The sequence below is a fragment of the Humulus lupulus genome, chromosome 6, assembly GCF_963169125.1.
Source record: "Humulus lupulus chromosome 6, drHumLupu1.1, whole genome shotgun sequence".
Classification (NCBI taxonomy): Eukaryota; Viridiplantae; Streptophyta; class Magnoliopsida; order Rosales; family Cannabaceae; genus Humulus; species Humulus lupulus.
The window spans coordinates 211,717,054-211,733,456 of NC_084798.1; the positions used below are offsets into that span (position 1 = coordinate 211,717,054).

Sequence of the window (16,403 nt, forward strand, 5' to 3'; positions counted from 1 at the left end):
GAGGGGGCGACTAGTGAAATATCCTTAAACTTTTGCAGGCGTGTTTCGTTGCGCCGACAAAAGTCACCAATGTTGCCCTAATACAAAACGGTGTCATTTCATTTAAGTAGACTTTTGTCGGCACAATTTATGACTTTTGATATTTAATTCTAATAATTAATTATAATGTTCATAATTAATAATAAAATACGAAATATATCTAAAAATTGATGAAATTTGATTACATACAACCTACTCTATATATATCACAAGAGTTTATCTATTTACACATTCAATAAAATTCCTATTAATTCTTGTTAATGATAATAAAAGATTAGTGGTATGATCGACTATTTATTTGTTCCTAAAAAAATGAATAATTATTTAATATTTCAAGAAATTATCAATAATGAAACGTACATATATATATATTAACAAAAGAACAATATTTGATCATATGATCAGTAACACTAATAATGTTGAGTAAGACCAAGAATGTATATATTCATAAACTTATGTGTAATACAACAGTTTATTAGACCTATGATAGCAATTTTTAAAAATAAATGATAATCGTATGGTTAGATAAGCATAATCGACAATGATCACAACAATCTTAGTTCATAATTACAAAAAGCTAATTAGTATTATTGTTGATCTTAGATCAATCTAACAACTGTATACCCTTAATTAGATGTTAAATAATGATTAATTAATGAATCATACTATATGAAACTATAAGCACTTATACAAATTAAAAAGAATTGTGTATTTAAATTTCTTTATAATTTTACCAGCACAATTTTATCTTTTACCGGCGTAACATCGTAATGCGCCGGCAAAAACAATCCTTAATTTGTCTTTATTGACTTATAAACATTAATTGTAGCTCATATCTACTGCAAACGTATGGGGTACAAATTCTAACACGTAGTTTCTTTTAGTATATATATATAAGTCCCATTTTCTGATTCACTTCCATAAACAAACTATATATCTTTGCCAAAACATAATGTCAGATCATCAAGTCTCAGAAATCGTTCGCCCAATAGCAACTTATCACCCTCCTATTTGGGGCGACCAATTCCTCCATTATAATTGTTCGCAAAAAGACTTGGTAAGATCATTCTATTCATATATATAATACGTACATATGTTTATGTACATACTCATTAGTTTTCTTCTATTTATTACCTACCATGAGACAATATTAGATATTATTTTGCCATAATGATTTTTCAATTAAGATATATTATGAAAATTATCATCATCAATTTTAATCTAACTACCAAAACAATATATAGGGCGTTTTTATGTTAGGGTACCACTTTTGCCTCTATCATATGAGCGTTTTAAAAGGTAAAAAAATTATAACTCAATTTTTTTCTATTTGATGACATACATTGTAGTTATAGCAAATATTTTACTAGTTTTCAAAAACTTATCAATAATTTACGGTACTAAAAATAGGGTTAAAACATTATGTTTTTTACACGCATAAAAAAAATAGACACACATGCAATTGACTATTTGAATCTTATTTTATGTTAATTTGTATTATTCCATAGTGTTTTGTTAATATATTGTATGTACACAACCGTCATATATGTTCTTTATCAAAATGTTGTAGAGTTTATTCTTTAGTTTTGATCATATAATTTACCATGAATATTGATTAATTATACAGGATTATCAACAACATAAAGTTGAAGAATTAAAAGAAGTGGTAAGGAAAGAAATATTCTTAGAATCTAAATATGATGCTTCAAGCCAATTGAAGATAATTGATGTCGTTGAGCGTTTGGGATTGTCGTACCATTACGAAAATGAGATAGAAAAAGAGCTACGACATATTTACAACAGTACCATTATTGATCAACACAACGAAGATGAAGATCTATATGATACTTCTATTCGCTTTAGACTACTAAGACAACATGGCTTTATGGTTTCATCTAGTAAGTTTCAATTCATCATAATGAATATTCAATATGTAATAATCTAATTATTAGTTTATAATATGAATTACATACGTACACAGATATATTTGAAAAATTCAAAGATGATGAGAATGGTGGGTTTAAAGAAAGCTTGGTAAGTGACATTCCCGGTATGCTTAGCTTATATGAGGCCTCATATTTAAGCTTTGTTGGAGAAAATATATTAGATGAAGCACTTACTTTCACCACCAATCACCTTGAGTTTGTGGCAAATAAAAGAACACACCCATTATCGGATGAAATATATTAGATGAAGCACTTACTTTCACCACCAATCACCTTGAGTTTGTGGCAAATAAAAGAACACACCCATTATCGGATGAAATATCCATAGCCTTGAAAAGACCTATAAGAAAGACCCTAGTGCCACTCCATGCTAGGCATTACATTTCAGTTTATGAAAATGAGGCTTTTCACAACAAAGCATTGCTGGAACTTGCCAAGTTTGATTTCAATCTACTACAGTGTATCCACAAAAAGGAGCTTAGTGAAATTATCAGGTGTGTATACCTAAATAACGCGAATTATGATTCTTTATCAAATTTCGATATGTCATTCATTTATTAGATGGACATGAATTTAGTCGAGATATCAAAATTGGACGACAGAAGATCTTTTAATAAGTGTTTAGTTTGATTATGCACGATTAATATTTTGGGAGTTGTTGATTAAGCCTAATAATATATATCTCTCGTGCATAATATATAATTAGGTGGTGGAAAGAAGTGGACTTTGCACACAAACTACCTTTTGCAAGAGATAGGATTGTGGAACTATACCTTTGGATATTGGGAGTTTATTATGAACCCCAATACTCTCTTGCAAGAAATATTGCAACTAAAATTGTTGCACTGACCTCAATCGCTGATGACATTTATGATGCATATGGTACATTTCAAGAAATTGTGCACCTTACTCAAGCAGCTGACAGGTCTGATTTGGACATTATTAATTTCTTTAAAATATCATATAAATATATATATTTATATATATGCTTTTATTTGCACACCTTTTTTTTTTTTTACCTACATATCCATTTATAAATAAACCCATAATAAAATTTTAAAATATTTTCAAGTACAAATTACCCATTAGTAAATAATCATATTTTAAAATTTTACTTCACTTTTATAATTTATTATTTAAATGATATTAAAACATATTTAGCATTCTCAACTTTTTTTAAAAATAAAAAATTAATAGCCATTTTTAATTTTATTTCTATTGAAAACATGAACAAGTACAAATATAAATAATTTAAATCAAAATTTATTTTTTGAAAAAAAATACTGTTTCATTGTGATCAAATTCAATCTTTGTACTTGTAAAAATTGAAATATGTCCAAAAAAAATTCTTAAAAATTATAAATTAGTTAATATATAAAGTGACATATTAGTTGTTTTGGAGTTGTGTTAAAAATAAATTTGTGACATTTGTTAATATTTAATGAGGATATTTATATCAATTTGACAAAATTATACGCATGATAATAATGAATTAGTAAAAAGGGGTGTGTTGAGAAAAAAGATGGGTGCCAATAGCAACACTCTTATTATTAATGAAGTAATGACTTCTCTACATAAATTTTTTCAGGTGGGACATAAATTTTATGGATCAACTTAGTCCAGAGTATTTGCAGACATTTTATAAGGTTCTTTTGAATTGTTATGATGAATTTGAGAAATCTGTGAAAAAGGAAGAAACTTTTAAAGTTCATTATGGAAAAGAAGAGGTATGTATATATATATATAATTCTCAATTTTTACTTCAATTCAGGTGTTGTTTTCTTCAATAAATAACTTTTGCATGATCACGTGGTAATTAACAATCAATTGATAACCACAGATGAAAAAATTACTTGGAGCATATTTCGATGAAGCTCGATGGTTGAACCAAGGGCACATTCCTAGCTTTGATGAACATTTGAAAGTTTCATTGGTTTCTTGTGCTTACTCCATGTTAATAGCCAACTGTTTAATCGGAATGAAAGAAATTGTACAAAGTAAAGTTATTGAGTGGCTCTCCAAAGACCCCAAGATTGTTAAAGCTTCTTCTATCATTTGTAGGTTCATGGATGACATCGCTTCCCACAAGGTAAAATGACGTACAAACCACACTTTAAGTATTACTTAGTAATTTAAATACCACTTAAAGTAACTTATTTTTCAATCGAGAAAATAATTTGGGATTAAAAGAAGCATCATCATAGAAAAATATATATTCTTGTGGCTAAAATGTTATTAATAAATTATGTTTTTTTAAATTTTATTTTGGGTGTTTAGTTGTTTTGGCAATTCATCATCTGATAATTTTTTTGTGGCAGCTGCAAAGTTCTTGAGTTTCAAATAGTAGCAATTAAGCCATTTTTGTTAATGATTTAACAAAATTTTAAGCTTTTTTCATGCTAAAATCTCTTTTATTCTTGTATTTTTTTTATCTATATATAAATATAAATATATGTAGGGTATCATTTTAGTAGGAACTCCTATTTTTTCGTACCGGTAGATACATTTAGTGTTTTCAGTATGTGAATAAGTTGCAACTTTTTTTTTTTACATGATGGTATATAAATAATGTAGGTACAGAAACCTCCCACACATTTTCAATTTTTTTTAAATAATTTAGGATATCGAAATCAGGATCCAACAACTTGTTGCACTCGTGCTTGTTTCGATATTTATATGTGGATATGTTATTTGAATCATGATTTCGACATCCTAAATTATCTAAAATTTCATGAAAATTTGTAAGAGATCCCTTGTAACTACATCATACATTGTCATGTAGAAAAAATATAGTTATAACTTATTATAAATATATATAATTAACAAAGTGTTGAAGCATAAAGGTTTTGTTTGCACAGTTTGAGCAAGAGAGAGTTCACCCACCATCTACAGTTGAATGCTACATGAAGCAATATGGTGTATCCGAACAAGAGGCATATGATGAACTAACTCGACAAGTGGTTAATGCATGAAAAGTTATAAACGAAGAGTTCATTAGGCCAACTGCTGTGCCTTCATCTGTCTTAGTTCGTGTTCTTAATTTATCAAGGGTAATTGATCTTCTTTACAAAGATGGTGACGGCTATACACATGTTGGAAAAGTGACCAAAGATAGTGTTGCTGCACTGCTTATAAATCCAATCCCATTATAAATTGTCCAATACATATTCATATATATATATATATATATATATGAGAGATACTCTATCTAGGTATAGCAAGAGTACTCTAATAATTAAGTTCATGATCATGCAAACTATATATCAGTGCTTTTATTGTCTTCTATGTGTGTGATGGCATATATTTGCTCTTCATATATATATTTTTATATATATATATAAATATATAATAAAATGCCTTTTCTAAATTGTTATATTAACTTTTACTATATGTTTTACTTAAGAAGCCTCTGACTTAAAAATATCACCTTCTTTATATTGTCTAAATTCAATTTATTGTGATGTTATGTGTATATATTTAGTCACAATATGAAAGGATGAGAATAAAATACATCACTCACAACTTGTGACATAAGTTTGTTGAGTAATGACTTAACTTGTGGTAATCACAAATTATTAATATAGTGAGGACTAATAAATAGAATATATATGCCTATACTTACACCTAGTTAGTGTTGGATTTTATGCCCTAATAAAACTATATTTCTGAACACGTTTTTATAATCAATAAAAGAAGTATAAATTATTTTGTTTATTCAATCGCATTGTTCGCCTATTTTATTATATGTTTATTTAATTAATACAAACATTCATAAGATCTCGAACATATGGATTGTTACAATTATAGTGACTGTCACAATGCATTATAGTTGTAATTATATATTCGAAAGATGCATTGGATTTTCACTGATTAAGAAATCTACAATATGATCTACTTACACATACGGGGTGTAATGTTTTGTCCAAGGCATTGACCAAGTAGATAAGAACAGAAGTATTTGATTACATTGGAATATGACCGATATTGATAATTGATAGATAAATGAGTATCGTTGTTATCGAATCTAATCAATGTCACAACGTTGACCATAAGTCAAGTCGATCTTAATTTTTAGTGTTAATATTCTGCTAATTATATTATTTAAATCTTTTGACTTGTTCGTTACCATCTTACCCTACGGTCTAGCCCATACTCACATCTTGGAGATTTAGAAGTGTAATTAAGTGGGAGTATTATTCATAGATATGAAATCTATAACTTTTGTATGAGAAGTGAAAATATGATTTCCTTAATTGCTTTGTCAAAAAGATTAAATGATTGAGATCTCATTTCTGTGATTAAGTTCACAGAAATATCATTTAAAAAAACTTAGTGGGAGTTAGGATAAAATAATTGTAGTGCCATGGTTAGCCAATACCATTACACTGTGTATTTTAAATAGTGATTAACTCGCTAAACGAGTCAGTAGGCCATAAACGTGCATTTAAGTGTGATTAATGGCCAAGGTTAAAATTTCGTTCAAAAGGAATGGATATTTTATTAAAAACATTAAACTGTACATGGGATCCCATAATTGTGTTTACAAAGTTGTTTACTAATCAAAAATTACAATCCGCCGACCTAAGCAGCAAAATAGGGTTAAACCCTAGTTCCCTTGAGAAACCTTTGCCGTGGTGGTTAAGCGGCCGCATAAGTACACGTCGCCACATAAGCTCTCCACTCACGACTGGGTAAGCCTTTCTTTCCCTTTACCTGTACAACATAGCACCCGTGAGCCAAGGCTCAGCAAAAAAACTCATTATTGCATGCATACAAGTACCAATAAATGATTATGGAATCATTCTGAGGCCCCCAGCCCAAATCAGATGACCATGGAGTGATCCGGGGGTCTTGTGTCCTGAATAGATGATCGTAGAGTCATCCTGGGGTCCTATGCCCTAGCCATGTGACCATTAATTCACCCTGGGTCTTTTAGCCCTAGCTCTGAGTAACTAGCCATGGAACTAGTCAAGCGCTTTAGTTTTCTTCGACCATAGAGTCGGACGAGCGTATAACACTCTATTGATTAGATCTAATCATATTGACCAGCGCTCGATGCGCTATTGCCGCTCTTGACTCATAAGTCAATGTCATACGACCAAAGCTCAACACTATTTTCGTTCCTGACTGATAAGTCAGAGCTTTACGAGCAACACTCAACACTATTGTCGTTTCTGACTGATAAGTCAGTGCCTTTCTCAAGTAAACAATGCAACCAAGCATTCATAATGCAATATATATATATCCATATATATAGAGCACTCAACATGCTTCATCAATAATCATGTATTTCACATAATGGGTGCAGTTTTCTTACCTCAGGCTTGAGCGTAAAATAGATTAAGAACGACCTTTGAGCACAATCCTGACCTTGAGCCCTTAGAGGTAACCTAATCATAACCAAATATGAAATCCCATGAAAAATGAGTAATTAAAGGTTCCCAGACCAAGTCCTAGCCCTTGCGATCTCGAATTCTACCAAACCGGGTAGTAGATTCGATCCCGAGCCTTAAGGTTTGAAAACCCGCCCTTAAAACCAACATTGGCCCAAAAGAACCAGGTGGGCCGCGACGCGCCTCCCAGAAAGAAAGCCACCTGTCTGGGTGCTAGGGGCGGACCGCGACTTGGCCTTGAGGGTCGCAGTGTGCTAGCTAGACATAGCCTCCTCTTGGCTCTGGGGTTCGTTCAGGTTGCGGCGCCCAAGAACACACCCGCGACTTGACCTTGCGAACCCAGCACCCATGTTTTCCTCAGCTCAAAACTCACCACAACAACACTTCCAATCAATCCCAAAATCAAAACCAAAACCAAAACTTAACACAACATTACAACCAAACAAACAATAAAACCCAAGCTTTAAAACCCTCAAAACACTACCAAAAACCCAATTCCATAAACAAACTTTCAAGCTTATAAACAAAATAAAAACAGAGGAAATACTCCAAAGTTCATGCTTAGAACCATTATCTCAATCACTGAATTATCCCTAAGCTTCACCCAATCAAGAACCTAGCTCAAACTTAGCTTCAATTCCTTTAAACGTAGCTTCAAAATCAAATCGAGAGAGAGAAAAGAAGAATGATCGTGAGAGAAAGAGAACCCTGTTCTTTTAGTTCATTCCACAACCTTCCCCCCTTGGTCAAGTCTATCTAATAGCCTTAAATGACAAGAATGCTGTAACGCCCCACGTCACTATGATTGCTTCATGGAATGATGGCTGGCCCTACAAACCAACATGAATCTTTCCAGCATACTTTGTCCTCACTCGAACGCTTCCTAGGAAAACTTCCCAGGAAGTCACCCATCTTCAGATTGCTCCAGGTCAAGTACGCTTAACTTTGGAGTTCTCAAGTGATGGGCTATCGATAAGAAGATGCATCTTGTTGGCATAGGTAGTACCCATCAATCCATTTAAGCCATTTTCAACTGTGTAGTCCCATACCTACACAATCTTAGAATCATCACACTTAACCTTCCCCAGGCGGTGTAGGATTGCACAGCTTTACCCAGTCTTCCCCCTTACGGATCACGGGATTCTGACTGTCACTGTAGATATCCGTCATATCCAAGATGACTGATCCCTGTCACACTGCTTGTTTGATTTTATTATGTCTAGTTCATTACCGCGACGAGTGGACAAGAAGTGAGGATTGTTTGTTTAAACCTAGGGGCGCCAAAATGAATGGGACCTAGGGGTCTTCACCATCATACTGATTGATTGATATTATTATGTCCAGTTAATTACCACGATGAGTGGCAAAGAGGTGAGGATTGCTGGTTTAAACCTAGGGGCGCCAAAATGAATGGGACCTAGGGGCCCTCATGCTTACTTAATCATTGAACGGTTAGAGCCCAAGCAAAGTGCTCTGATAAGTTATTCCCGTATAGTAGTCATGAATATTGGCCATTCAATGAGAGTGCCTAGAGATACTAGGGGTTGCCAAGTTTGAGTGAGGCTAAACACCCTGGGGGCGACTACTCACCACCACCACTGATTAACATAGAAGTCTCTGTAAGCCCGTGTAACTTCGATTACACTCTTGAATAATAGCAATGCCCTTGGTAACTTGATGGTTATCCTTGTGAGTGATTTACTCTTGGATAAGTAGCGATGCCCTAGGTAACTTGATGGTTACCCTCTTGTGGGAGATTTACTCTTGGATAAGTAGCGATGCCCTAGGTCACGTGATGGTTACCCTTGTGAGGGATTTACTCTTGAATAGTAGCGATGCCCTAGGTAACTTGATGGTTACCCTTGTGAGGGATTTACTATTGGATAAGTAGTGATGCCCTAGGTAACTTGATAGTTACCATTGATGGGGATATTTATTGGCTAGATCTTATTGTTGAGACTTGGTTCCCCCTACTAATTAGCAAAATTGTTGGAGGGCATGATACACCCGAATTGTTGGAAATTGTCGAGCGTTGGTCTCGAATTATATTGTGATATACTATATTTGCTTGCTCTGCGATTTTCTAAGTGCAGGGATTTATTTGTTTATATGAAATAGTTTGTCATTGGTTATCAAGCATAACCATAAGTTTTCCAGGACGCTTTTGCGTTCTTGACATTGATTGCATAGGGTCCGGATGGATCCAGAACCCTAATTTTGTGAGTTAATGTTATTAGTGGACAGTAACTTGATTAGTGACCACCTGTCTTCTCTGCATGCTTTTGTTTTAAAGTTGAACTTACTAAGCGTTTTCGTTTACCTAGTTGTTTCCTGTTGTAGGTAAGAACAAGGGCAAAGCAGAGCAGTGAGTGCTAGAGTCTACTTTGTAGATGTACATGTGGACCGACCTTTTGGGAAGCTGTTTTGTTTTTGGAAATGTAGTTTTATTTTCATAAACTAGGCTCAGTTTACTCTTCATAAACTATGTTTGTATTAAATATTAAGTATGGCCATACGACTTTTAATTTTTTTTTTTATATGTGTTTTTGAGACATTTAGTTACATGAAAACATTTATATTTTCACATTATCGAGTCTTGAAAATCCAGGACGTTATAGTTGGTATCAGAGCTCGAGTTGAGCCAGTTCTATAGACAACCCACATGTACATTTCGCAAAGATAGATCGGCACTCACTGTAAGTACTGTCTTTTCATATATGTTTCATTTGTTTTCTATTATATACCTCAATTCTATAAATTGTAGGTTATGGCCGATATACCTGAGATAGGAGACATTGTGATAGGAAACCTACCCGTGATCCCTACGCCTAGGATTAACTATTATAGAATATTTCACAATGAGGTTCCTTGCCACTTCGAGTACGATCGACAACATCGACGTGCCATTTGGCAATGTATGCAGTACATGATAGAAGTCTTCGGTAGAGCCAGGGGAGGATTCCGAGCATCAGACGAGAATACCGACATAGAGCTGGATATTTTGATGGATAGCTTAGATTAGGTTATGTTATGAGAGTCTTGTTGATACTTTTTGTAAAGACCTTGCAAACCTACTAGGTTGTAGGGCTTTGGTGTAGTTGTAGCAGACAGATGTAGAAAACCGACATGCAGTTAGGGCTCTCTTTTTGGATTCATCGTTCTGCTAACTAAATTCCTATGGCATGAGATTTCATGATCATTTTGTATTTCTAGGTTATATCCCTGAATGTTATGACTACCTGTTTTGAGTCGAATCATTATGGTTCTTCTTTCTTGTTTATGAGAAAAACTGGCACTACAAGAAAAAGTGTCTTCAATAAGACGAAAAAAGTATTATCAAATGTCTACCATAATACTTTTTGATGTGTTAAGGAAATCAATGTTATCATAGGTTATAGCACTTTCATAATACTTTTTTCTAGTTATAACGAATTATTATTGTATAGTCTACCATAACACTTTTATAACATTATTTTAATATATAGATAAGTGTTTCATTTTGTCGTTAATTATAGTTTACATAACACTTTAAACTGCTTATAATAAAGTATTATAGTATAACTTACAATAACACTGTTTTTGTATTGGATTTGAATTTGTATAAGTGCTACTTTGTGTTATGTGTAATAGTTTTGTAGCACATTTTTACATTTATTTCTTTTTATTATACTTTATTCAAATAATCTTAATTAAATATATAAAGCACTTAAAATGAAAACAATTTATTTAAACATACTAGTAATTAGGCTCGTAGCACAAATTCATTAAATAATAATACTTATTTTGTTGTATAAAATCAACTTAATGTACAAACAACAAAAGAGTCCCAATCTTAAAACATTTAACATATTTAAAAGTGAAAGCCACAAGTTATGATCTACGAACTATCAGCAGACTAAACCTTCAATTCATCACTATCAATTTTTCTTTTGCATCTTGCTTGTAGAATCTAGTATACAGTCATACTTCAATAAACAAGAATCATGCTTAAGACAAATCCATGCATATAAAATGTTAGTAAACAGCTCCCAAGCCTATACTTGCTTTTGGTTTGTCCACGCTTATAAAGCCTGAGAAGATTTATCCTACAAACTACTGCTAGAGGTGTTGTCCATGAGCTTGCTTCTTTACCTTGTAGCTATACAAAAGCCTATAATTACACTACAGAAGACTAGACTTCCTGCAAGGTTTACCATTATGAGAAAGTTGTGCAAATCTCCAAAGTTTTTCAAGCCAAAAAATTCAGAGGTAGTATTCGTGTATGTAAAATAAGGCATCTAAAAACATACACTATGTATATTAGATTTGTTGGCAAAAATCCAATTTTGAACTTATATTAACACATGTCATATCCTTCCAATTCAAACAAGTTAGCAGTGATACACATACAAAAGACTATTAATATAATGACAAAAATAAAAGGCAAAATAATACTTAATTTAAAAGCATATATTTCTCCAAATAAAAAGGCAATCCCACTAACTCATATAATGATATAATATATATAGTGCTCAAAATTAAATATATTATTATTCCCTTTTCATAATATATTTATTATTGTACATTTATCACCACTCCAATATGTTACAAAAATTTGGTATAGGTCATTGTCAAAGTACAAACATTACTACAAAAACACTGCTATTTTATGACACTTTTTTAAGACACTCACCTAGATGCGAGTCCTTAAAGAATTTCTTTTAAGACTCATGTATGTCCTAAAAGTTTGAATTTTTTTTTTAACAAATACCTCCTGAACTTTTTAGGACACTCATTGCGAGTCTTAAAAAAAATATGTGAGTCCTAAAACAAATATGGAGAGAAAAATCAAGTTTCCAAATGGTGACTTTAAAGAGAGAAAAAAAGTGACAGCCCATTTATTATTATTATTATTATTATTAAAAACACCCTCATCTTCCCTCTCTCTCCACATTATCTCTCCCTCTCTATCTTATTATCTTCCTAAATGAAGCCCTAGTCGCCACTGACATCCTCCATCCTCCCATCTTCTTTCTTCCTCATTCTCTCTCTCACTAGCTTCCCATCCCTCACTACTCTGGTGGCGGACGAAGGCTTGCGGAGGCGGACGAAGGCTCACGGTGGGTGGGGGCGCTTGCTGCAACTGTCGCTCGCAACGGGTGGGGGGCTCGCTGCAACGGTGGCTCGCGGAAGTGGCTCGCAGGTGGTGGTTCGCGACAGTGGTGGCTCACAGAGGCGGTCTTGGGTCTTCATTTTCATAAATATATCCAATCTCTCATTTTCTTGCTGTTGATCTATTTTTATTTTGTGTTGTGTTTGTATTAGATTGTATCTTCATAACTTTTGTATTTCTGATTTGTATTTGTTTTTGTTTGGATCTTTATTACTTGACATGGAAAAGTTTTGTTTGAGAATTTATTTAGGTTGATTGTATATAATTATATAATATTATTGGTGTACATTAATCTTTGCATATGCTTGTAGTTATCTCAATAATGTTTGCTTTGATTTTGTTTTCATGTATTGTATTTATTCATTCAACTAATCATAGTAATATTTCTTAAATTTTCTATAATATACTTATTTTAAATATATATGTATATAAAATTGGCATTTTACCCAAATATTGATTTATAAAATAAAATTATAATTAATTAAAAGGCATTCAACAAAACTTTTTAGGATACACATTGTGAGTCCTAAAAAGTTTTTTTTTTTTTTTTGTAGTAGTGAAAACTTTTTAGGACTCGTATTGCGAGTCCTAAAAAACTTCAATTTTTAAAGCTCACAAATAGAGAACTCGCGCCCCACGACTCCTAAAAACTATTTTATGACTCACAATGCAAGTCCTAAAAATCATTTTTTGTAGTAGTGAAATTCATTGACAAAAGAAATAATAATGAATAATAATTAGACTTGATGAGACTACACTAAAAGACCTTAAAAGATTAAAAATAAAAAGACTACACTAAAAGTTTGATATGGAAAAGCAAAACTTCCACGGATGTCTTCCATTCTTTTTCTAATGTAGTAATAAATTAGTGTTTGGGTAACGTGATACATGTGGTCTTGATTAAATGAACCACTTATTATATACACATATGTAAACATCTTATATAGTAATATCAAGATTAGTACAAACAAAATATATATTATTTAATTTAGCATTAGGCGTGGTTTCTTTCCTTATATAAAGAGAAATAATATGCATCATATTTAATCAATACTAAATAATATATATATATATATATATCTATCACAAATAAGGAAACGACAACAAATAGCATATATAAATATAAATTTTCATGTGCAAAATTTTATGTAATTTTTTAGCCCCACTAATTTCAAAAGAAAACGAATAATGACCACGTGCTGTTAAAAAAAGATAGTTTTATTTCTTCTTTTCTATATATATATATACATATAAATATATAAATCAAATCAGGCCTACAAACAAGACTCAAATAGTTTAAAAAATTATTGCTCGACACCCATATGACTCGAAAAACTTGCAAAACCCACAAACCCGCCCAACTCGCAATCTGAAAACCCGTTTTTTGTGAAAACCCGTCAGATTCAGGTTAAATCCGAACCGAACCCGACAGGAGTTGGGTCGGGTTCGGGTTTAGACCCGAAACCTGAAAAAATTAAAAACATATAGTGGACAAACACAGAGTCAAATTTGCTTGATGCGGACAAACACGTTGGAAAGAATGTGATGACGAAATAATAAAGAACACAAGAGTTTATAGTGGTTCGGCCCCAGAATCTGGTAATAACCTACGTCCACTCGAATTGTTATTGATATAGAATTAAAAGGAGTGATCAAAGAACTAGGGTTCAATGCGTTTCACCAACCTCTGAAGAACAAGACAATATATCAAATGATCAGAAAGCGAAAAAGAAGAAGAAGATCCCTTTCCCTTGAGCTCTCTTTCTCTATTTATAGGCTCAAGGAGGATTTACATTAATTTGTTACAGATATTGTTTCCTAAATAATCGGATACTCAGGAAATCATGGGAGATAATTTCGGATACTATCATAACTGCATAAGATCTTCTCCGTGTATAGCATGCGTACGACCAGGCTGGTCGTATGAAGAGATCGAACGTTGCGACAATAGATGTCTTCCTGGTCGATAGTCGAGCACGAATTCTGCCAAATGTCAGCCACGTGTATTAAATGTTTGCCATGTCATTCATGCCTATTTTTTGGATAACATTTGCCCCCCAAGTTTGTTTTGTGCGACCATCAATAAAGAAACTTTAAGGAAACAACCGTTCATATCCCCACGATGTTTGTCAGGATCTCCGTGCGTTTTTGAAAGCCGCGACATAATTATGTCTAATCAAGCCTTTCCAGTTTTCAAAAAGGCAATTTGACGGCTTATACACTTCCCCACATTTCGAAAATGGGAAGTAATGATTACTACTTTTTGGCCATACCTCAGTCCCCATAAATACCTTCTTTTTCTTCTTTAATTTTTTTTTCTTACCGTCTTTGTCAAGAGCTTCAAGAACCTTGCCTTCAGAATACAGAGCTTCGAAACCAGTCAATCGTCTAGCCGACGATCTTTCCGACTCGAACTTTTTCATTCTCTTCCGAATCTCCATCTTCGCCCAGGTAATCACTCTGTCTTTTTAAACTTTTCATTATGCCATGCACGTCGTTTCTATGCCCTGTGATTTCTGTGTTCTTGAGTAGGGTTTTATGAGGATCTTTTTGTATAAACCTTCCATTTCTTGGTAAGAGGGCGTCTTTATGCTTTGTATAGGTTAGGTCTTAGTTTGATAGTTAGGATCATAGGCTTGGGGCGTAAGGTCGACGAAAAATTCAACCTTTAAGCTAGGTGAAAAAACTGAGTTTTTTCCCGCCCTTCAGGAGTCAAAAAAGTTCTCTTTCAGAAAACAGTTTTTCTTCCTTTCTGATCCGTTTTTCAAACCATTAATGCCGAACTTAGTGTAGGAGTAGGATGCTGCTGATTATTTAGACATGAGCAACGTTATCCCAATCTTCCACACTACTTCGCATACCGTCTTATCTCCTCCATTGTTTGTTTGTAGTTCATATGAAAGACCCTTGGCGAGGAGAAAGACCTATTGAAGACGACCTCTTGGCCCAACTACTTGAAGGCGAAGAGAACCTATCTACTTTGATACCAGAAATCCCTTTTTCTCGCCCTAGCTCAAATCGTCCTCCAGTCCCCAATCAGAGAATGGCCCGAACGAAAACAAAGGCTCGAAAAAGGAAAAACCCTAACTCCTCAGGCCAGCCTTCTACTGATGCCCCCTCGACCAGTGGTCGAGGCGAATTCGCTCTTGAGACCAATGTCCAGAGGCGTGCCCGTCCTCGTCATGCTGACCAGCCAGCTATTGAGTGGCACGTTGTTCCTCAAAGTAGGGTGACGATACGGATGATCGCCAACTACTTAACTAAATACAACTTGACAGGGGTGACCCTGGTCAGACCTTCTATCGACCAGCGGGCCAACCTGCCAAGCGGAGCCTATAACGCCTGGTCGCGGTTTCACTTCGAGGCGAGTGCCACCTTGCCTCTTCACCCGTTCTTTCAGGGGTAGGAAATTACTTCGGAGTTGCCCCCTTTCAAATCACCACGGACGGATATAGAATGCTGGCTGCACTTTATATCCTTTATAAACTCAAGAAATGGCCAGTACCTACCCCTCACGAGGTCAGTTTTCTTTTCGACCTTAAGTCCAATCCCAATCAGGATGGCACGGGGTTTTTTCATCTCTGCCACCAAGAAACCGGGCGAACCTTCTTGTCTGACACCACTCATATTTCTAACGCGGGGAGGTATCATCATGAATACTTCCTTACTCCTGACCTAGCCGCAGACAACTTGGCCTTCACTCGAGGAGGTAAAAATTCTTAAGCCAGTAGCTTCTACACTTAGTGTTTTATGTCGCAATGTCTTGACATTCCACTGTGTTCCAGGCCCATGGTTACGTCCAGTCCCTAATCCAGGGATGGAGTCAAGGGCAACACTCTTAGCCAGCATGCCAAATGCTGATAATAGTGTAAA

At 34.0% G+C, this 16,403-nt stretch overlaps 1 pseudogene; it reads left to right on the forward strand.

The window, feature by feature from the left end:
• LOC133785949 (alpha-humulene synthase-like) overlaps nucleotides 1–5,163 on the forward strand; it is a 29,382-nt pseudogene extending 24,219 nt beyond the window's left edge.
• The last annotated feature ends 11,240 nt before the right edge of the window (nucleotides 5,164–16,403 follow it).